This window comes from Dendrobates tinctorius, unplaced genomic scaffold (genome assembly GCF_039654945.1).
Source record: "Dendrobates tinctorius isolate UK_male_01 unplaced genomic scaffold, ASM3965494v1 ptg000070l, whole genome shotgun sequence".
Classification (NCBI taxonomy): domain Eukaryota; kingdom Metazoa; phylum Chordata; class Amphibia; order Anura; family Dendrobatidae; genus Dendrobates; species Dendrobates tinctorius.
This window is the reverse complement of record NW_027361738.1, coordinates 100,063,865-100,087,021: the sequence shown is the minus strand read 5'-3', so window position 1 is coordinate 100,087,021 and position 23,157 is coordinate 100,063,865. Positions and strand designations below refer to the sequence as shown.

Sequence of the window (23,157 nt, the reverse complement as noted above, 5' to 3'; positions counted from 1 at the left end):
GGGCTGACTAGGGCAATTTAGCTGGTGGCCCATATTGTGTGATAACTGAAGAGAACTAAAATAGTATCTTTATTACCCTTCATTTGTGTCCTCTACCCCTCCTTCTTTTAGTCATTTTCACTAATGTTTTTAGTTATTGAATTAAAAGCTAAATTTTAGGGGTTATTTTTGGTTGCTTCTGGTGTTACTACTTACTATATAATCCCATTGATTAGTCTTGAGGTCTGTTTTTGTGTCGGTTTGGTTACCATGTAGCGGTCATATATACAGCTTCTGGTGCAGCATGTTATACAAACAAGTTATAAATCAGCTGGGAACTACAGCCATCGGTATCCAGCGACACGGCTTTCTGCAGCAGCCCAGGCATCCCAGTAAACAAGCCTCATAATTAATGGGCAGTTATCCCGTCAAACCCGTCCTCAAAAGCCTCATTCAAATGGTCAGGATTATCGAATCCACTGCAAACTAAACAGACATTTCATTCCCCATTCACACGACCCGGGAAATAATGCACGCAGAAATCAATAATGACAATGGGGCTTATCCTCGGAGGGCTCTGTTGCCGCAATAGCGGCCACTCACCGGTTATGCCGCAGCCGGGCAATGTCTTCTTCGGCCTCTCCACTCTGTGCCGGGGCTTCCGAGGCCTCACGTGCTGTAACGCCATAGGCCAGACTCAGCACTGGGAGCACAAGTTTGTATTTGCATAAAACAAAGTGAAAAAAAAAAAAAAAAATGGTATTAATAGAAAACAGAATTTTTCCAAAATTCAAGGCAAATTGAAATAAATTCGCTTTTCTCTAGAAGTTTCCGCATGAAATTTAAAGTCAAAAGATCAAAATAAAAGTGACAGATCTCAGACTATGACAAAGAAGAAAAAAATTTTTAAAATAGTGATACATAAAAAAACGATGTGAATGTAATATCGCCATCATCTTACTGACCTGTGGAATAAGAGTAAAATAGTGAGGGAGGGCAGGAAATGATGGATGACTGGAAGGAAGCTGCAAAAAGTTGGAACCAGTTAGAATTTTGCCACTTACATGTCACAGTACAGGTTGCACCTGCATTATCCTGCGATGTAGCAGAGCTAGAGCCTGATGTTCGGCCACGATGTTATGTCCAATGTCGCCGTGTAGCTCCGGCCTTAGGATAGGACAGGTAATAAACGTACGACCGCTGAGACCCCCACTGATCCCAAGAATGGGGGGGCCTATTCCTTTTGTGCAAGTGTGGATGGAGGACACACGAGAAATGACTGCTCCAATTCTGCGAATCAATGACGGGAGATGTTGCCGTACACGATTTATTCACACTGGAGACATTGGGATCAGTCCCAGTGGTCGGACCCCCACAATCACATGTAGGTGATAAATGTATTTAGTGGGAAAAAAACACCTGAATAAAATTTATTTAAAAAAAAGGTCATGATAAAAAAAAACAAAAAACTTTTTGTTTTAATCTGGGGCTTTGATTTACTTTTTCTTTACTGCTTTTATTGGACTAAATAATTTATGGAATTTTTGATGGATGAAACTTTATTGGAAGCGGCGAGAGCAAATCTGTTTATTTTTCTATTTTCTGGCTCGGAACAAAGGGCTAATTTTAACTTTTAGTACTTTTTTTTATTTTCAATTTTTTTGTACCCTCCTCTTGCCAGTTAACTTGTACCCAGATGGCTAAGACAATATGCAATATGTATTGGAGGCTGCACCAATCATGTATAGCACCGCTGCAACCAGCATAACTATCCGCCATACACAGCACTGCTGCGACCCTAACGACCTGCATAACTATCCGCCATATACAGCACCGCCGCGACCTGTATAACTATCCGCCATATACAGCACCGCCGAAACCCTAACGACCTGTATAACTATCCGCCATATACAGCACCGCCGCGACCCTAACGACCTGTATAACTATCCGCCATATACAGCACCGCTGCGACCCTAACGACCTGTATAACTATCCGCCGTATACAGCACCACCGCGACCCTAACGACCTGTATAACTATCCGCCATATACAGCACCGCCTCGACGCTAATGACCTGTATAACTATCCGCCATATACAGCACCGCCGCGACCCTAACGACCTGTATAACTATCCGACGTATACAGCACCACCGCGACCCTAACGACCTGCATAACTATCCGCCATATACAGCACCGCCGCGACCTGTATAACTATCCGCCATATACAGCACCGCCGAAACCCTAACGACCTGTATAACTATCCGCCATATACAGCACCGCCGCGACCCTAACGACCTGTATAACTATCCGCCATATACAGCACCGCCGCGACCCTAACGACCTGTATAACTATCCGCCGTATACAGCACCACCGCGACCCTAACGACCTGTATAACTATCCGCCATATACAGCACCGCCTCGACCCTAATGACCTGTATAACTATCCGCCATATACAGCACCGCCGCGACCCTAACGACCTGTATAACTATCCGACGTATACAGCACCACCGCGACCCTAACGACCTGTATAACTATCCACCATATACAGCACCGCCGCGACCCTAACGACCTGTATAACTATCCGACGTATACAGCACCGCCGCGACCCTAACGACCTGTATAACTATCCGCCATATACAGCACCGCCGCGACCCTAACGACCTGTATAACTATCCGCCATATACAGCACCGCCGCGACCCTAACGACCTGTATAACTATCCGCCATATACAGCACCGCCGCGACCCTGACGACCTGTATAACTATCCGCCATATACAGCACCGCCTCGACCCTAACGACCTGTATAACTATCCGCCATATACAGCACCGCCGCGACCCTGACGACCTGTATAACTATCCGCCATATACAGCACCGCCGCGACCCTAACGACCTGTATAACTATCCGCCATATACAGCACCGCCGCGACCCTAACGACCTGTATAACTATCCGCCATATACAGCACCGCCGCGACCCTGACGACCTGTATAACTATCCGCCATATACAGCACCGCCGCGACCCTAACGACCTGTATAACTATCCGCCATATACAGCACCGCCGCGACCCTGACGACCTGTATAACTATCCGCCATATACAGCACCGCCGCGACCCTAACGACCTGTATAACTATCCGCCATATACAGCACCGCCGCGACCCTAACGACCTGTGTAACTATCCGCCATATACAGCACCGCCGCGACCCTAACGACCTGTGTAACTATCCGCCATATACAGCACCGCCGCGACCCTAACGACCTGTGTAACTATCCGCCATATACAGCACCGCCGCGACCCTAACGACCTGTATAACTATCCGCCATATACAGCACCGCCGCGACCCTAACGACCTGTATAACTATCCGCCATATACAGCACCGCCTCGACCCTAACGACCTGTATAACTATCCGCCATATACAGCACCGCCTCGACCCTAACGACCTGTATAACTATCCGCCATATACAGCACCACCGCGACCCTAACGACCTGTGTAACTATCCGCCATATACAGCACCGCCGCGACCCTAACGACCTGTATAACTATCCGCCATATACAGCACCGCCGCGACCCTAACGACCTGTATAACTATCCGCCATATACAGCACCGCCGCGACCCTAACGACCTGTATAACTATCCGCCATATACAGCACCGCCGAGACCCTAACGACCTGTATAACTATCCGCCATATACAGCACCGCCGCGACCCTAACGACCTGTATAACTATCCGCCGTATACAGCACCACCGCGACCCTGACAACCTGTATAACTATCCGACGTATACAGCACCGCCGCGACCCTAACGACCTGTATAACTATCCGCCGTATACAGCACCACCGCGACCCTGACGACCTGTATAAGTAACTATCCGCCATATACAGCACCGCCGCGACCCTAACGACCTGTATAACTATCCGACGTATACAGCACCGCCGCGACCCTAACGACCTGTATAACTATCCGCCGTATACAGCACCGCCGCGACCCTGACGACCTGTATAACTATCCGCCATATACAGCACCGCCGCGACCCTGACGACCTGTATAAGTAACTATCCGCCATATACAGCACCGCCGCGACCCTAACGACCTGTATAACTATCCGCCGTATACAGCACCGCCGCGACCCTAACGACCTGTATAACTATCCGCCGTATACAGCACCACCGCGACCCTAACGACCTGTATAACTATCCGCCGTATACAGCACCGCCGCGACCCTGACGACCTGTATAACTATCCGCCATATACAGCACCGCCGCGACCCTAACGTCCTGTATAACTATCCGCCGTATACAGCACCACCGCGACCCTAACGACCTGTATAACTATCCGCCATATACAGCACCGCCGCGACCCTGACGACCTGTATAAGTAACTATGCCGCCATTTATTATTTTGGAAGCTTTTCTCGCAGTATTTGTCCGGAGCTCGTGGCGTCGCCCACATTTCCCCCAGACATTGTTATCGGCTCACTAGTACACGTCCGCTGCTCACAGACCGCCGCCCCGGAGCCGCCCGGGAAGGTGACAGTGTGTCACAGACACTGCCCTGGCCCTGACAGAAATCCAGCGGGAAATCTCGGCTCCGCCAGCCACGCCCTTTTCTCGTCATCCTATTGGCTAACCATGACGCATTTTCCTGTCATTCACGACTCCACCTTGATCCTGATTGGCTAATAACTCGCTGACTGGATTAGGCCAAATGATGTGTATGAAGTAACAGCGGCAGCCGGGGCGGTGCTCCAGGAATCGCATTACGTCCAATGCCGCAAAACTACACATTCCACTATGTCACCGCTCGCGCTGACGCACTATTTATAGGTGCCGGATATCACTCCGCCGCGCCACTGACTTCATACGCCCTGCTTATTGGCTAGGGCCGCCTGTCCGTTATCCGCCTGCCTGGGTAAGTCCCGCCTCTCTGCCAGCTGCGGCAAAGGGAGGATTTCAACCTATCTTATTGGCTGTTCCTCAGACGCTGTGCAGCTCCTGGTCCCGCCCTTCGGCTGCCTTGTGCCATTCCATTGGCTGGCCCGCCCGGCTCTGGCTCCATCATTACTTGGGATTGGCTGGCCTGGCTGTCTGTCACCGGCCTCAGTGAGGGGGAGCGGCCGGTCTCTGGAGGCTTCTGCGGGCTCTAACGGTGGCGGCCGGGTGTGAGGAGCCGAGATTTATCCCTGAGACTGTCCGTGCGGAGGAGACAGGCGCCGGTGTCGCTGGTAAGTGTCCGAGAGAGACTGTGTCCGTCCTCCTCACTGCACCCACCGTCCATGCTTCACCCTGACCGACTGCACCCACCGGGCAGCGGAGGTGGTGTGACTGACTGCTCCCCCCCCCTCTGTGCTGGTCCTGGGGGGCAGTGACTGCTCCCCCTCTGTGCTGGTCCTGGGGGGCAGTGACTGCTCCCCCCCTCTTTACTGGGCCTGGTGGGCTGGGACTGCTCCCCCTCCCTCTATACTGGTCCTGGGGGGGCTGTGACTGCCTCCCCCTGTATACTAACCCTGGGGGGGGGGGGGGGGGGGGCTGTGACTTCTCCCCTCCCCCCTCTATACTGGCCCTGGGGGGGGGGGGCTGTGACTTCTCCCCTCCCCCCTCTATACTGGCCCTGGGGGGGGGGGGGGGGGCTGTGACTTCTCCCCTCCCCCCTCTATACTGGCCCTGGGGGGGGGGGGGGGGGCTGTGACTTCTCCCCTCCCCCCTCTATACTGGCCCTGGGGGGGGGGGGGGGGGCTGTGACTTCTCCCCTCCCCTCTATACTGGCCCTGGGGGGGGGGGGGGGGGGGGCTGTGACTTCTCCCCTCCCCCCTCTATACTGGCCCTGGGGGGGGGGGGGGGGGGGGGGCTGTGACTTCTCCCCTCCCCCCTCTATACTGGCCCTGGGGGGGGGGGCTGTGACTTCTCCCCTCCCCCCTCTATACTGGCCCTGGGGGGGGGGGGCTGTGACTTCTCCCCTCCCCCCTCTATACTGGCCCTGGGGGGGGGGGGCTGTGACTTCTCCCCTCCCCCCTCTATACTGGCCCTGGGGGGGGGGGCTGTGACTTCTCCCCTCCCCCCTCTATACTGGCCCTGGGGGGGGGGGGCTGTGACTTCTCCCCTCCCCCCTCTATACTGGCCCTGGGGGGGGGGGGGCTGTGACTTCTCCCCTCCCCCCTCTATACTGGCCCTGGGGGGGGGGGCTGTGACTTCTCCCCTCCCCCCTCTATACTGGCCCTGGGGGGGCTGTGATTGCTCCCCCCTCCATACTGGTCCTGGGGGGCTGTGACTCTTGGTTTCTTTCTCCAGGGTCTTGAGGCCTCCACTCTATTTACACCTCATTCTCTGAGTTTCGCAGCCGTTCTTGTGGGTTGGCAGTGGTGTCCTGTAATGGGGGAGGGTGCGCTAGCAGACCCACTTTGTCGAATGCAGTGTACAAGGCCGTGTACTCCTCCATCTCGCCCTGTATGTGACCTGTGCACTGCTGAGCGTCTGTGCTGTTCCCTGTGTAATGCCTGTGTACTGCACTAGTCATGTATAAGACAGGGAGTGGGGCATGGGCGGAGGGTGCGTCATCTGCAGACCCATATACAGTGGGCCACATGCAAGTCGTGGAGCCTGGAGGCAGCGCTGTGTGCTGACAGTAGCTGTGGAGTAGTGGCGTATACATGGAGGGGCAGCAGAGTGTGATGTGGTGGTGTGTGCACACGGGGCAGTGTACATGGTAATGTCGCCAGAAGATACAGAAGCAATTCAAGTCACTTAATGCAATAATAATCTTTATTGAAAATATACATACAATATAGAAAAACATTAAAAAACAGGGTGGGGACACAAAACCCCCCCAAAGCGGGGGGGGGGGATATTGAAGACTGGGAATGTAGAAGATCACCGGATCATACATACTACAGTGTAACATATATTGACCTAAATCATAAATGAGGGCTGACAGTGGTATAAAGGTGATGGAGTGAGCACAGTGTAGTATACAGGCAGTGATGGTGTGGGCACGGCGTCCTTTACAGGCGACGGCGTGGAGCTGGTGTGGGCACGGCGTCCTTTACAGGCGACGGCGTGGAGCTGGTGTGGGCACGGCGTCCTTTACAGGCGGCGGCGTGGAGCCGGTGTGGGCACGGCGTCCTTTACAGGCGGCGGCGTGGGCACGGCGTCCTTTACAGGCGGCGGCGTGGGCACGGCGTCCTTTACAGGCGGCGGCGTGGGCACGGCGTCCTTTACAGGCGGCGGCGTGGAGCCAGTGTGGGCACGGCGTCCAGCACAGCAGAGTATTTAGGAGTGTTATGGAGGAATGTAGACGGTGTGCTGTCTATTACCGTGTGTCAGTGGCTGTTTACCTGCGCAGCTCGGGTTGAAGGAGCAAAGTTCGTTGGATCTGATCCTCAGATTTGTAATGTGTCACCTGTGCTGAGGTGTCGTGGCTGCAGAGGGCCGTGCCGCGCTCCGGTGCAGGGCTGGCTGCGGTCTGGGTGCAGTTTATTAGCCCTTAGCGCAGTCGGCCGCTCTGATAGTGTCTTGTGCTCGTCTGTCTTGTTACATTTACAGAAAAATCTACGTTTGAGAAAAATGGCCGCTTGAGCGTGTTACAGAGCTGAATGACGACCATTTCTACCCAGCGGCTGCTGGTCTATAACAAGCTGCCACTAGTCCGGTCAGCTTTACTGCCGGCCCGCCAGAGGATCAGCTGTGTTTTTATTCTAGGTGGGAGTAAGAGTGTGACCCTTAAAGGGGTTGTCCGCACACATGCCTGCCTGATCTGATACGAAGTGTACAGAGATGCAACTGCACACAAGGTTGTGGCGTTCACCTGGTGACCGCCCAACATTCAGCTGCCAAACAACTGGATGATTGTAGACATTTTTACATAATTAAAAGTGTATTAGAGCAACGTAATCTCCGGGGGTCAGTGGGGGTCTCACTGCCAGACGCCCCCATTGCTATGACCTTATTTAAGTAGTGATATGGAGATGAAGTTGAGCTGTTGCTCGGTCAGATCCGCCCATCATACTCATCATGTGTCTGCCGTGACAGGCTTTATAAGCACCTTACGGGGAATCTTGATCCTGGCCGCTGCAGGGGCACACGAGGACAGGCGGCTGCCAATCCTGCTGCCATCCCTAGACCTGTGACTAGTGTGTGCACAGGCTGCAGCCATGAGCTTGTGCTCTGTGCAGCCGCTCATTGACACTACTTTATGAGGAGTTAAGGTTTGTGTGCTTCACTCAATACTACTCCACCAATACTTGAATAATGTGCAGGTTTTTCCCCACAAACGGGGATAAAAAACCTCTGTATAATATTGGAAGAAAAATCTTTTCTTGCAGCCTATAGGTAGATACCATGCTGCGTGGGTGTACGTTGGGCTGTGAGGGTGCTGCTCTGCTCACACCTTATATTACTGATTCATGCCACATATATGGCCACGTGCACGAGGATGCACGCTCACTGCCAGTGCAGCGCTTTACAGGAGCCCTGTGTTTGGTGCCAGGAGCTGATTCACATCCCGTCAGACAGGTGTAATGCAGGAAAACTTGTCCTGAGTGCAGCCCGAGGCCTCGTGTACACTGGTGCATCAGCTGCATAGAAATCCATACGATCATACCGCACCTCTGACTTCATTCATTTACAGCCTTGTGGCATGTAGCATCAAATTCTGCGTTCTGCCATTTATTTTCCTCCATTTTGTTTTTGGGAAGTAATGTAGTCCTGCACAGGGGCACCGTGTGGCGGTACACAGGTTTCCTACGTCTGCAAGTTGTGGATCGGTACTGATTGCATGTGCCGTATTGGGTTGTCTGGTTGCTGGGTGTGAAGTAGTTAAAGGCTGCCATTTCCACACTTGGCGTGTGCCATCCTTGTACCCTCTCCTTCTCCTCTTGCTGTTTCGCAGCTCCGGCATAAGGAAAAGTTAATTTCTTTGGTTAGAAAAATAGTTTAGCGATGCAGAATGAGGGGGGGGGGGGGGGGGAAGAGCTGCACTTCCTAAATAGGGAACTAACATCGAGCCGACCCCACATAAGTGTCTCTGGAGATCACAATGCTCGTGTGCGGATATTGCCACCCTGTGATGTGATGAGCGTAAATCCCCCCCCCCCCATACACTTTAGATAAGCGGTCTTGGGCAGTAATCTCGGCCGACTCTCGCATACACGGGAGCTCTTGCTCTGCCGAACCCTCTTATTCTCTGAGAGTCGTTGCCAGACATCTCTGGTGTTCTCATAGAGAGCAAAAGGATCGTCGGTCGTGTCGGCTCCTTTTCTTCCCCGACAATCGTTTCCTTCCTCTTATGGGACCTTTTCACTGTGCAAAATCGAAATCTGCTGTAGCCAAAAAATTAAAAATAATTGCTATTGATCTTTTTGCAAAATTGTCAGCATTTCTGTACATTTTGCATCGCAGATGGTGAAATCTGCGGTGACGTCTGCAGCGTAACAAGGATTTCACATCGGCGTGCTTGACGGTTTACGGTGTCGATTTTCTCTTTTGAAAAATCTCAAATTGATGCGGTAGCTGTTGGACTTCCCATCCCCTTGATTGGTGGGGGTCTGACCTGTGGGACCTCACTATTCCTGAGAATGAAGGGACTGCTGAATCTGTTCAATTAGATGGGGTCAGCCGGAGTGTGGTGCATCTATAGACCACTGGGGTCGATCCTTCATTCATGTAGGTGCCATGTAATATCTTGGGTCCTAGCAGCTGCCCCTTGTTTCACAGTTGTCCTCCTGTGATGATTCCTTTTATTGTAACCTGGGGTGACAGTTGTTTGCTCTTATTGGCCCATGGACAGTCCTTTTCCCTCTCATCGCTCGGTGGCGTCTGTATACGACCTGTCGCTAATATGGTGCCGGCATTGTGTGCCTAATTATCTGGAGAGACCAGCAGCGAGGCGGCTCTACGCCTTCATCAGCCGCCGGTATCCTCAGTGCAGACATCCATTTTTAATGAGCTGTGGTTATTAATAGTTGATTGTGATGTGTAATATGGGCAGAAGCATAAAATCGATGCAAACCCTGTAATCCAGCACTGGATCTGCTCCAGGAGGCCGCGAACATTGCCGCCTTGGTTATTTCCTCCTGTCTGGTACGTAATGCATTTATCTTGCCTCTTTATATTCTTCCAGCTTGGCTGTGATGCCTTGTTCATCCTGAACCGCCTGTTGCATAGACTATTGGCTCTACAGGTATATCCGACTTCCGTGTGTGGGAGAGCTGGTCGTGACCCTGGACTCCTGACTATTAATGGTTGTCATCGTGGTCGGCACCCTGCAGCTCTGAAGGATATCACTGCCTCATGCGATGACGGTGTGACTGTTCTAGGATCTCTTTACACGGGACTGAAGCGGAATTTTATTTTTTTTTTTTTATTATTTTTTGGCGCAGAAAATCCACAGCAAAATCTCATCCAAATTGTGCATTTTTATGGCAGGTTTAATGTTGCTCCTCACAGTAAAAAGCTGCTGCAAAGTGGATTGGAAATCTGCACCGTGGATACAGTCATGGCCAAAAGTATTGACACCCCTGCAATTCTGTCAGATAAGATTCAGTTTCTTCCTGAAAATGATTGCAAACACAAATTCTTTGGTATTATTATCTTCATTTAATTTGTCTTAAATGAAAAAACACAAAAGAGAATGAAGCAAAAAGCAAAACATTGATCATTTCACACAAAACTCCAAAAATGGGCCGGACAAAAGTATTGGCACCCTCAGCCTAATACTTGGTTGCACAACCTTTAGCCAAAATAACTGCGACCAACCGCTTCCGGTAACCATCAATGAGTTTCTTACAATGCTCTGCTGGAATTTTAGACCATTCTTCTTTGGCAAACTACTCCAGGTCCCTGATATTTGAAGGGTGCCTTCTCCAAACTGCCATTTTTAGATCTCTCCACAGGTGTTCTATGGGATTCAGGTCTGGACTCATTGCTGGCCACCTTAGATGTCTCCAGTGCTTTCTCTCAAACCATTTTCTAGTGCTTTTTGAAGTGTGTTTTGGGTCATTGTCCTGCTGGAAGACCCATGACCTCTGAGGGAGACCCAGCTTTCTCACACTGGGCCCTACATTATGCTGCAAAATTTGTTGGTAGTCTTCAGACTTCATAATGCCATGCACACGGTCAAGCAGTCCAGTGCCAGAGGCAGCAAAGCAACCCCAAAACATCAGGGAACCTCCGCCATGTTTGACTGTAGGGACCGTGTACTTTTCTTTGAATGCCTCTTTTTTCTCCTGTAAACTCTATGTTGATGCTTTTTCCCTAAAAGCTCTACTTTTGTCTCATCTGACCAGAGAACATTCTTCCAAAATGTTTTAGGCTTTTTCAGGTAAGTTTTGGCAAACTCCAGCCTGGCTTTTTTATGTCTCGGGGTAAGAAATGGAGTCTTCCTGGGTCTCCTACCATACAGTCCCTTTTCATTCAGATGCCGACGGATTGTACGGGTTGACACCGTTGTACCCTCGGACTGCAGGGCAGCTTGAACTTGTTTGGATGTTAGTGGAGGTTCTTTATCCAACATCCGCACAATCTTGCATTGAAATCTCTTGTCAATTTTTCTTTTCCGGCCACATCTAGGGAGGTTAGCCACAGTGCCATGGGCTTTAAACTTCTTGATGACACTGTGCACGGTAGACACAGGAACATTCAGGTCTTTGGAGATGGACTTGTAGCCTTGAAATTGCTCATGCTTCCTCACAATTTGGTTTCTCAAGTCCTCAGACAGTTCTTTGGTCTTCTTTCTTTTCTCCATGCTCAATGTGGTACACACAAGGACACAGGACAAAGGTTGAGTCAACTTTAATCCATGTTAACTGGCTGCAAGTGTGATTTAGTTATTGCCAACACCTGTTAGGTGCCACAGGTAAGTTACAGGTGCTGTTAATTACATAAATTAGAGAAGCATCACATGATTTTTCAAACAGTGCCAATACTTTTGTCCACCCTCTTTGTTATGTTTGGTGTGGAATTATATCCAATTTGGCTTTAGGACAATTCTTTTTGTGTTTTTTCATTTAAGACAAATTAAATGAAGATAATAATACCAAAGAATTTGTGTTTGCAATCATTTTCAGGAAGAAACTGAGTATTATCTGACAGAATTGCAGGGGTGTCAATACTTTTGGCCATGACTGTACATTTATATATTGTTTTCTTTGCAGCGTGTCGGAAATCTGCAGCACATTTGCTTTCTGTGAACGTTACACACCGGGTATTTTGGGTAAAATAGGAAAGAGGTTTTCTTTTTCTTTTTGTTCTTGCAAAGTGCTGGGCCACAAAGCGCCATAGATTCTGTAATAGGTGCTTTCCACACCTTATGCCACCTGTAGACGGCCCGATCTCCCATCACTTTCCATGTGACGTTTGTCGTGTTCCTGCTGCACAGGTCGGCTCTGGCGCAGGACTCCTCTTTGTTGCTGATGACACATGGCTTCCAGCTCCAGGCGTGGCCGGCCGCCTTCTGTTCATTCTGTCTGGGATGGGGCGGCTATTGGCAGGGTACAGCGGTGGTCAGGAGGAGATAGCTGTGACATGACATCAGAGGAGCCGAATACGGAGGAGGGATAACGTTGCACGCTCGGCCGGCCTGGAAGCTGCAGGGCAGCAGTAGCTCTGTAATCCTTTTTCTTTAATGCGGGTCCTGGGGAAATGTGGGAACTGGGTGCAGGGGGTGCGATCAGGGCAATGATGAAAACGTGTATCAGTACCAGGCTGAGTTATTAGCAGCAGGAGGTGAGGAGCTGCAGATATCGGGCCCATGCCAACACTTCCTGCCCATGCTTTGGTCACTCCAGCTTCTTTTTAGGAATATTGTGTGGAATTAAATCAATTTCTAAAGTGCACAAACAATGTTCAGGATGTGGGCAGAAAGCTGCCTTACTCTGCGCGCTCTGACCCCCACCCCCGCTTTCTGTTGTGGGCGCCGCTCTCAAATTTTTCTTATTATAATCAGTACATTGATTTCACACATGAGAAATTGCAGTCCATAAAGGCATCAATGAGGTTTGTGGGCTCAAGTCCCCTGTTCACGGTAGCCATTGGACCCCTTTTGGTAGGTGTGAGGATTTGAGATTGTGGATTGTAATAATCACCTAGTCAGGTGAAGAATGCAAAATTTATTTTTTTTCTTTTTTTTTTTTTTTTCCTTGCGTCCATGGTCTTACAGCAACTCCGGGTAGTTGGTAAAAAGGCGTTGCCGCCCCCCCCCCAGTCTACAAGATCCTAACCCAGGATTGGTAGTTCCATTGCCCACTGTATTAAGCGATACACACTGTCTCCAAAATTTTGGTTGGCCTACAACTTTTCTATCGCCTGGCAGTATAGTGTGTAGTCACAGCCTATGTTCTTTCAGATGACAGATACCACGACCATAGCACGTGTATCTGGATATATCTCAAGTCAGAAATAACCCCTCCATTCCTTCGTCAATGTCCTAAATACTCTAAGCAGCCCCCCCCCCCAATACAAAGCTAAGTGTGCCTTGGTGGAGGTATTTTCCTAAGGCCAAGCCCCCTCACCTGGGACTGGTTGTGAGACCCCCTGTGGTGACGGCTATGCTCATCCACTCAATGGGACTAGTGACTGGGAGAAAAATGGCTTGAGACACTGAGGAGAGTAATGGAATGATAGCATTACCAGATGACCAGTCTTGTGTCCGGCCTTACGTATGCATAAGATCCACCCTGCACGTCTTCCTCTGCTTACTATTACTGAATGGAAATGTCGATTTTTGAGGCTGAACTGACGAGCAAGCAAATGTCTAAATAGATCACAACAATGAGGTCTACGAAAGCGGCGCTCCTTGCTGGAAAAAGTCTGCGTCCCTTAGAGATGTGGATTCTATTGGTCCAATAGTCTGTAGTCCATGGCCAGCTCTGACAGTATGTATTTGCCGTGCCGCAGGCTGACCGCGCCGCCCACCAGCTCTGCTGTTTTGGAGATACTCTGACCTGGTCGTCTTGTAGATGTTCTTGGATGCTTGTGCTTGCTCCCTTCTCCCGCTTGCTCCCTTCTCCCGCTTGCTCCCTTCTCCCGCTTGCTCTCCTGCAGGCACCATTGTGATCAGTGTTATATGTCCTGTGGATGGTGTCCATGTTCTTCCTGGTCGCTGTCTCGCCCCATGTGTTTGCAGCGAGGTTTCTGGGTGGATTTTGGCCGGCCCGGTGTAGTAATCCTCTGTAATTTGTCCGTGTTTATAGGGGATTTACAGTCTCTTGTTCCACCACCCATAAACCCGCGCTGTCACCTTCTCATAGCTGCAGTTTTATTTTACTGCCATATAACTATTCCCTGTCAGATGAGTCCGTCTCCACGTATTGGGGGGTGTACATGAACACGTGGCAGCATTTTAGCCATGATTCGCTACTAGGGGGGCTCGTTTTCCACTCTGGACTGTAATTAAAGCACCAAACACAGGGTCACCCCCTCCAGCTCGGTAATCCCAGGTCATTGTGGTACAGGGCTGTAGGGGATTGAGGGGATGTCTCCTATTGTGATCCACGCAGTGCGGCCTTTCATTGGGTCTTGGTCTCTGCTTCCAGCAGTGATCAGTGACTCTTGTTTATCTGCACTGTCTATTGGAGTATACTGTAGTCTGAAATCTACTGCTGCGTCCATACCTCTTGCTTTACAGTGCAGCTTCACTCAAGGTGGTTATGAATTAGTGCAGCTGTACATTTCTGCTCTTTGGGGTAGGTAATGGAGGACCCTAGTTAAAAGCCCCCTTTGACGTGCATTAGATGTCTTGCACAAATCCCGTACATCATGGGTCGCACCATAATTGACAGTGGTGGGCACTCATGTTGTCTGGGGGTCCCCGTTGTTGGTCCTTTTCTTTAGCTGGGTGTCTGGGAAAGCTGGGTTGTCGCCTTTAGTGGAGGATTTGGTGCTGAGCACCATTAAGCCCCTCTATGGCGGCACTTTTTAGGTTGCATTCCTGCAGGAATTTCCTGGAAGGTTTGTGGTTTTCATCTGGGCCGATTTCCACCTGAAGTTAATGGAGCGCAACAGATTTCGTAGACGCACCTGTGTACCAGAATCATTGGGAACAAGTCGCAGTATGGCCGTCTCCTCTAGCGACTGTCACAGGAAAGCTGCTGGACGAGCCGGCTGCGTCCCGGGCGCGTTGCACCTCCGGTCGTGCTGTCTATCTTCTGTCCCACGTTTCCATTTACTGAGTCAGCGCTGTTCCTGCCTCCGGGGGGGGCTCGTCCCACAGCAGCACATGATCTAATATGGGGTGAGGTGGGGGGGATGCACACTGATAGTTTGTAATGGGACCTCCAGCTTCCCTTTTACCTCTTGCTTTACACTGCAACTTTGCTGCTTTAGGTCACAGTCTTGGCCTGTTACTCAAGTTTTAGGTTCCCCCCCAAGGATTCGTGGTAAGGAGTTCAGCCTGCTGTCTAGAAAAGACTTAAGGTGCTGATTTGCTTTTCCACCATGCTTTACATTGCAGTACAATCTTGTTCAGATTCGCTCCTGTATCAAATAAGGCTAGGGTTGTTATAAGCTGCAGCAAAGACAACTAAATCCTCTGGATGAAGATTATTTCTTAATTGCTTCACTTAAAGCGAGGAGAAGCCTTGTTAAAGGGGTTTTCTAAGAGACTGTAATGACCTGTCAGGCTGAATACAAATTGTGGATTCTGACTATGTGTGGGGACGGACGGATGCCGCCACGTTCAGTGGTCCCGTCTCTGAACGGATTTTGGGTGTATGCGCCAACGGGGCCATTGACTAGAATAGTGCAGACAAAATCACTGCCTACACCCAAACCTGTTTTTTTTTTTTTTTTTTTTAGAGGGTTTGATAGGACCACTGAAAGTGGTGAAGAATGCGGTGTAGAGAGGGTCTTGGTGACTGTTCAGAACACGCAGTCATAGGAGCACCTGAGGAACACTATTTCTGGTCTTGTAATCTGCATTTTTCACCATTTTCCCCTCTTCAGGCTCTGTATGTAATATTTAGTAGTCTCTGAGCTGGTGGCTGGAGATTAGCTGTCATGCCCTCATACACAGACCTGAGGGATACCTGTTCTCCCTTCTCTATTTAGCAGCATAGATCAAATTATACAGCTGCACTGAGCAGTGTAGCTGTGAATCCACCAATTGGGTGAGATCAAACACATATTGATGATCCCTAGGATAGGTCATCAAAAGACATCCAGCTCCCACTTCCATCTGCTGTTATTGGTAGTTTGACAAATAAATGGCTTCACCCAACCACTAACCATGAGTGGAGAAAGTTTTGGTGTGATCATTCATATTCTCTGAAAAAAGGCCAAGAAAGCAAAAATTCTGCCGGGGTAGGTAAACCTTTGAGCACAACTGTATCTGGAATTGTGGTCTCTGTCCCTATATTATGCTGTTTTCAGATGTGGCAGTAAAATCCTGCTGACGGATTCCCTTTAGTATCATTGAAGTTGTCATTGACTCCATTGATGCCCTGTAACAAGCTCCTCTCTGTAAGAATCCATTTCCTTTCACTGACAGGAAGCAGATGGAATCTCCAAGTATCTGACACTTGCCCAGCTTTCCTCTTCAGTGAGTCCGCCGTCCCTTTAATCGCCCCCTTTCTTGCACCTGCTGTGTGGACGGTGGCTGGGCAGTGTAGGCTTACATTGGAGCCTGAGGAGCATACAGTACTCCCCGACATCCATCATAGTGTTAATGACACGTGTAGGTTCCCAGTGATTCTGCCGTTCTCAGAAATTCCTCACATTTCTGTGCTGTGGGACGGACTGGAGATTGCAGTGTGGGAAGGCGGAAAATCTGCTGCGTATTCAGAGCAGAGCCGCGAAAACCCAGACGCAGTGCGGCCTGGTGACTATCCTGCTAGTAAACGGGCTCTTGAGCCCCCCCCCCCCCAATAGAACAGAGTAGCAGCGCGCACACCTGACCAGCACTTAATTAATTTTCTACATGGTCGTCTAATGTAGAAGTTCTCCTAATTTAGTAGATGGGTTATAACTTAATGTTGTAGTGCGGCGTGGTGGCTCAGTGGTTAGCACTGCACCGCTGGGGTTCTGGGTTCAACATATGCAAGGCGTTTGTATGTTCTCCCCATGTTTGCGTGGGTTTCCTCCCACATTACAAAGACATACTGATAGGGAATCTAGATTGTGAGCCTCATCGGAGACTGTGGTGATAATGTCTGTAAAGTTCTGTGGAATTAATGGCGTTATATAAGAAAATTTAAATACGGTAATACCCTTTTAGGCTTGCGGGGCCATTATGGTTGGGATTGGTAACAACTAATCTTCAGCCCTATAGTGGCCAACCCCAACAAATTGCCAGAAAAGGGGGTCCCCAATTCCCTGTGTGACTGAAGCTTAGGTCCTGCCACCTCCTCATTGGAGCCGTTGCCTGTTGAACGCTGCCTGCAACGTGTTAGAGCTGGAGTTCTCCTCCTGAGCGTGAGCTGAACGCCGCACTGATACATTTTACTTCCAGTGATTGTAGCAAACGTTCTCCATACAGTTGTATCAAACTATCCTTAGGGTTAAGTTAGGGCAGTTCTCTGTTTTCAAGAAGGGAATGATTCCTTGTCACTGAGAGCAAGCAGAAGTGCCACATTTATACAGAAAACTAGGTAAGAAATCTTCCTAGTCTCTGGGATTGTGTAGGTTTATACAGAGGTTGTATATACATCTTTGTACCGTGTTAGCCAGTAGATAGAAAATTCCAAATATTTTTCTACAGAGGTTGTGGAAGTCAACGAGATCCTCTGCACAGGGTGAAGTCGCTGGGATTGTGGAGGTTTATATGGAGGTTGTGGAGGCCGATGAGACGCTCTGCACAGGGTGAAGTCGCTGGGATTGTGGAGGTTTATATGGAGGTTGTGGAGGCCGATGAGATGCTCTGCACAGGGTGAAGTCGCTGGGATTGTGGAGGTTTATATGGAGGTTGTGGAGGCCGATGAGACGTTCTGCACAGGGTGAAGCCGCTGGGATTGTGGAGGTTTATATGGAGGTTGTGGAGGCCGATGAGACGTTCTGCACAGGGTGAAGTCACTGGGATTGTGGAGGTTTATATGGAGGTTGTGGAGGCCGATGAGATGCTCTGCACAGGGTGAAGTCGCTGGGATTGTGGAGGTTTATATGGAGGTTGTGGAGGCCGATGAGACGTTCTGCACAGGGTGAAGTCACTGGGATTGTGGAGGTTTATATGGAGGTTGTGGAGGCCGATGAGACGCTCTGCACAGGGTGAAGTCACTGGGATTGTGGAGGTTTATATGGAGGTTGTGGAGGCCGATGAGACGTTCTGCACAGGGTGAAGTCACTGGGATTGTGGAGGTTTATATGAAGGTTGTGGAGGCCGATGAGATGCTCTGCACAGGGTGAAGTCACTGGGATTGTGCAATGCTGAAAGTATTTCCCTAACAATGGCCGTCTGACTGCAGTTTTGGCCGCGCAGTCAGCGACCGCCGAGCAGAGAGACAGCTTTTGTGTTGTATTTATTTGGAATGCTTCATTAATACTATGGAAACCTCTGCGCAAAAGATGTCATTGACTGGTGAGCGTCCGCATTCAGCCCACAGCTTCCACGGAAGAAGCTGCAAGCCCATTATTTCATGCACTTTGCTTTAACAACTAGGACATTGTTTAAAGGAGAACTCCAGAGCCATTCTTGGACTTCTGATAAACTGTGGATCTAAAAAGTATACACACCCCTGTTAAAATGCCCAGTTCTTGTTATGTAAGAGAAACATTTCGGAATATTTTTCTCCTTTTTAATGTCACTACAGCAGAAAATAATAAAATATAACTTTTAATATGACATAATTTAAGCATCTTGGCTAATCAGCGATACAAACAACCACAGTAGAATTGGCGATCATTGCCCGCTCCTCCTTGCAGTCGCTCCACATCTGTCAGATTGCAGGTCACCTCCGGTTTACAGCGCCCTCTTCATCACCACAGATTATCACTTGGATTTAGGTCAGGGCTCAGCCATTCTACAACTTCAATCTTCTGGTGAAGCCGTTCTTTTGCTCATCTAGAGGTTGCTTAGGGTCATTGTCGTGCTGAAATGTGAAATTTCTTTTTGGCAGAGGTTTGAAGGTTTTGTTGCAAAATTGATATTTGGATTATTCATATTTTTCTCCCCTCGACTAAAGCCCAGTTTCAGCTGCCCAAAAAATAGTTCCTAAACACAATGCTGCCCCCACCATGCATCACTATAGGGATGGTGATCTTCTGGTGATGTGCATGTTTGCTCTCCTCTCTTTGGAATTAAGGCCACAAAGCTCTACCTTGGTCTCTTCAGACAAAACATTACATAAATAAAATAAATAACGTTCCCTCCATGTGATTAGCAGGTTTGATGAAGGCTTCGGCATGACATAACCAGGCTTGGATATTTTTTTTGTAAGAAAGTTTCAGTCTTTCACCCCTGACCGCACAGGCCGGACATATGAAGAATACAGGGGATTGTTATCACATGCAGGACACAACCAGAAATTCCTGCAGCTCCTTTAATGTTGCTCTCAGCCTCTTGACAGCCTCTAGACAACTTTTTCTTGTTTTTTTTTTCAACAGTTTTTGAGAGATGTCCAGTTCTCAAATGTAAGCCCCTTCATGACGTCTTAAGTGTCGATGGTATCATTAGATCGATCTGATAACTTGCCACAATGAGATCCTTTTGCTGTGTTGTCAGCTGTTTATGAACCAGAAAATGAGGGGAAAAACGGCAACGCTTTGTACGTCATCTACAGAATCAAAATTGCTGTAGATGACGGCGGCCGAGCATGGACTATATAACACAAAGATAATTGTGATTGGTTGACTCTGAACACAACCACAACCCCAATTATCAGAGGGTGTGTTCACACATATGCAATCACAATATTTTTATTTTCCCTCTTAAAATTAAATCGTTTTTTTTTTTTTTTTTTTATGCATTTGTACAGATTATGGGCAACATTAAGGTAGAAAAAGTTCTGAAATGTTTCTTTTTGGTAGGATTTTTCTGGGTGTGTAAAGCTTATATCCACTGTTTAATCTTTATAGAAGTTTTTCAAAAGGAACATCTCGGAATCTAGAATTTGTATTAATTTTGCAAAGATCTGCAAGATCAAAGCAATAAATCTCTGATGGCTCGTCCACAGGAAAGGTTGGGATGCTGAGCAGTTCACTTTCCTCAGGTCCAGACATGGCGGCTTCACTTCTCTAGGACTCTTGGTTACTGTAATGTCTCCTTTATGTGATCGTCTGATGCTGCGTTCATCTAAGTAACCTTCCTTTTTACTTTTCAGAGAACCTGTAAGAGGGTGAAAACAGAGGACGCCTGCAGAACAGGTACAGAATCCACAGCGTGTGACCTGTGTACAATGCACCCGTATCTCCCACTGACACTAGAGATCTACTGCTTCTTCATCTTTGTAGACCATAAGTTATTTGTGATGATGTGATGTAACGCTAGGATATAACATGGTGGTGGGGGAGGTCCAACATCCTGGACTGCAATTAGTTTGCCTTTTTATATGCACCACATAAACTGTCCAGGGAGTTACATCACAGTCCCCTGCCATCTAGTTACTGTTAAATGCTATTCTGTCTGTGTACACTGCGAGTTCTGTTTGTAAATCAAGAGACGTAAATTCCCGTATATACTCGTGTATAAGCCGCAAAAAACTGGGAAGACTTATTGACTCGAGTATAAACCTAGGGTGCAAGATGCAGCAGCTACTGGTAAATTTCAAAAATAAAAATAGATACCAATTATTGAAAAATTGAGACATCAGCAGGTTAAATGTTTTTGAATATCCATATTGAATCAGGAGCCCCATATAATGCTCCATGCAGTTCATGATGGCCCCATAAGATGCTCCATACAAAATACACCCCGTATAATGCTGCACAAAGGTTAATACTGTCCCCATAAGATGCTCCATAGAATAATATGCCCCATATTCTGCTCCATAAAGGTTGATGGCCCCATAAGATGCTTCATAGATTATGCCCCATATGCTTCTGCTGCTGCAAAAAAAAAAACATACTAGCCTCTTGTCCCTGGGGGCCAGGTGTCAGGTCCTGAGCAGGCGTAAACACAGGCGCGCTATGGGGGAGAGGTGCCGGTGTCACCGCTGGCTCAGGACCCGGCACCTGAAACATTCACCTGTCCCCGGTCCATCGCTGCTTGCCGCTGTCTACCGCTTCTTCTGTCAGTGACATTCAGGCAGCAGAGGGCGCGATGACGTGGTTAGTGCGCGCCGTGCCCTCTGCTGCCTGAACGTCACTGACAGATGCGGCAGACAGCGGTGAGCAGCGATGGATCGGGGACAGGTGAATGTGTCAGGTGCCGGGTCCTGAGCCAGCGGTGACACCGGCACCTCTCCCCCATAGCGCGCCTGTGTCGACGCCTGCTCAGGACCTGACGCCTAGCCCCCAGGGACAAGAGGCGAATATGTGTTTTTGTTTGTTTTTTGTTTTTTTTTTTTTTCTCAGCAGAAGCATATGCGGGGATCAGTATGATCGGACACCCCCGCTCCCTCTCCCCCGCCAACCCCCTGGCGTTATATGACTCGCGTATAAGCCGAGAGGAGGATTTTCAGCCCCAAAAAAATGGGCTGGAAATCTCTGCTTATATGCGAGTATACAATGGTATACAGAAATATAGGTCCAATCCTCTTAGTGGAGTGCTGCGGTGCACGGAATTATGGACTAACACATTGCATTATGCATCCTAAATTATTCTCCAGAGCTGCCCTCTCTCAATTCTGCTGGTGCAGTCACTGCGTACATACATTACTGATCCTGAGTTACATCCTGTATTATACCCCAGAGCTGCACTCACTATTCTGCTGGTGCAGTCACTGTGTACATACATTACATTACTGATCCTGAGTTACCTCCTGTATTATACTCCAGAGCTGCACTCACTATTCTGCTGGTGCAGTCACTGTGTACATACTTTACTGATCCTGAGTTACATCCTGTGTTATACTCCAGAGCTGCACTCACTATTCTGCCGGTGCAGTCACTGTGTACATACATTACATTACTGATCATGAGTTACATCCTGTATTATACTCCAGAGCTGCACTCACTATTCTGCTGGTGCAGTCACTGTGTACAAACATTACATTACTGATCCTGAGTTACATCCTGTGTTATACTCCAGAGCTGCACTCACTATTCTGCCGGTGCAGTCACTGTGTACATGCATTACATTACAGATCATGAGTTACATCCTGTATTATACCCCAGAGCTGCACTCACTATTCTGCTGGTGCAGTCACTGTGTACATACATTACATTACTGATCCTGAGTTACCTCCTGTATTATACTCCAGAGCTGCACTCACTATTCTGCTGGTGCAGTCACTGTGTACATACATTTCATTACTGATCCTGAGTTACATCCTGTGTTATACTCCAGAGCTGCACTCACTATTCTGCCGGTGCAGTCACTGTGTACATACATTACATTACTGATCATGAGTTACATCCTGTATTATACTCCAGAGCTGCTCTCACTATTCTGCTGGTGCAGTCACTGTGTACAAACATTACATTACTGATCCTGAGTTACATCCTGTGTTATACTCCAGAGCTGCACTCACTATTCTGCCGGTGCAGTCACTGTGTACATACATTACTGATCCTGAGTTACCTCCTGTATTATACCCCAGAGCTGCACTCACTATTCTGCTGGTGCAGTCACTGTGTTCATACATTACTAATCCTGTATTGTACGTCAATGGCAGCTGCGCTCTGATGAGCTGAGGATGGTCTCCTGGCTCTCACTCTTGGCTGTGATCTGACACCAGCTTGCTGACTGTTTCCAACAGTGTAATACTACATTATACAGGGACGGGTTCCCCCGTACTCCTGACTGTACCTGCGTCCTGCCGGCTCTGGTTTCTGACCCTTACACACAGTCCTCTCCCTCCCGTGACTCGCGCTCTGGCTGTCGGCCACACTCCTTACATGACGGACCATTTTAGGAAGCCGGGCTTTCCTTTTTGGAAGTGATTTGTTTTTTATTTAGCAGGAAATGGGTTTGACTCGGTGTTTTTTCGTCGAGGTCGCTCTGAGTGATGGTGGATGGGAACCTCGGTGTCTGCAGGGTTTCTGTATCCAGCGCTGGACGATCTCCAGGATCTGTTTTCTGTCATTGGATGATAACTTTTTTTTTTATATAGCCAGAGGCCTAATCCTTTTCTCAGCTGAGGGTTTGTTCCCCTGT

General features: G+C 48.8%; 1 protein-coding gene across 11 annotated transcripts in view; it reads left to right on the top strand.

Annotated features, from left to right (window-relative positions):
• The first annotated feature begins 4,843 nt into the window (after positions 1 to 4,843).
• The window catches only part of MAP4 (microtubule associated protein 4), an 83,436-nt gene continuing 65,122 nt past the window's right edge, over positions 4,844 to 23,157 (top strand). For 3 of the 11 annotated variants that reach the window (XM_073582235.1, XM_073582228.1, XM_073582231.1), the window contains exons 1-2: positions 4,846 to 5,206; positions 20,222 to 20,264. The gene's annotated coding sequence lies outside the window, so the exon portion shown is untranslated. Of the gene's footprint in view, positions 5,207 to 9,960; positions 10,056 to 20,221; positions 20,265 to 23,157 lie in introns of those variants that run through there. The other 8 variants (XM_073582234.1, XM_073582230.1, XM_073582225.1 and 5 more) reach the window with 5 other exon arrangements.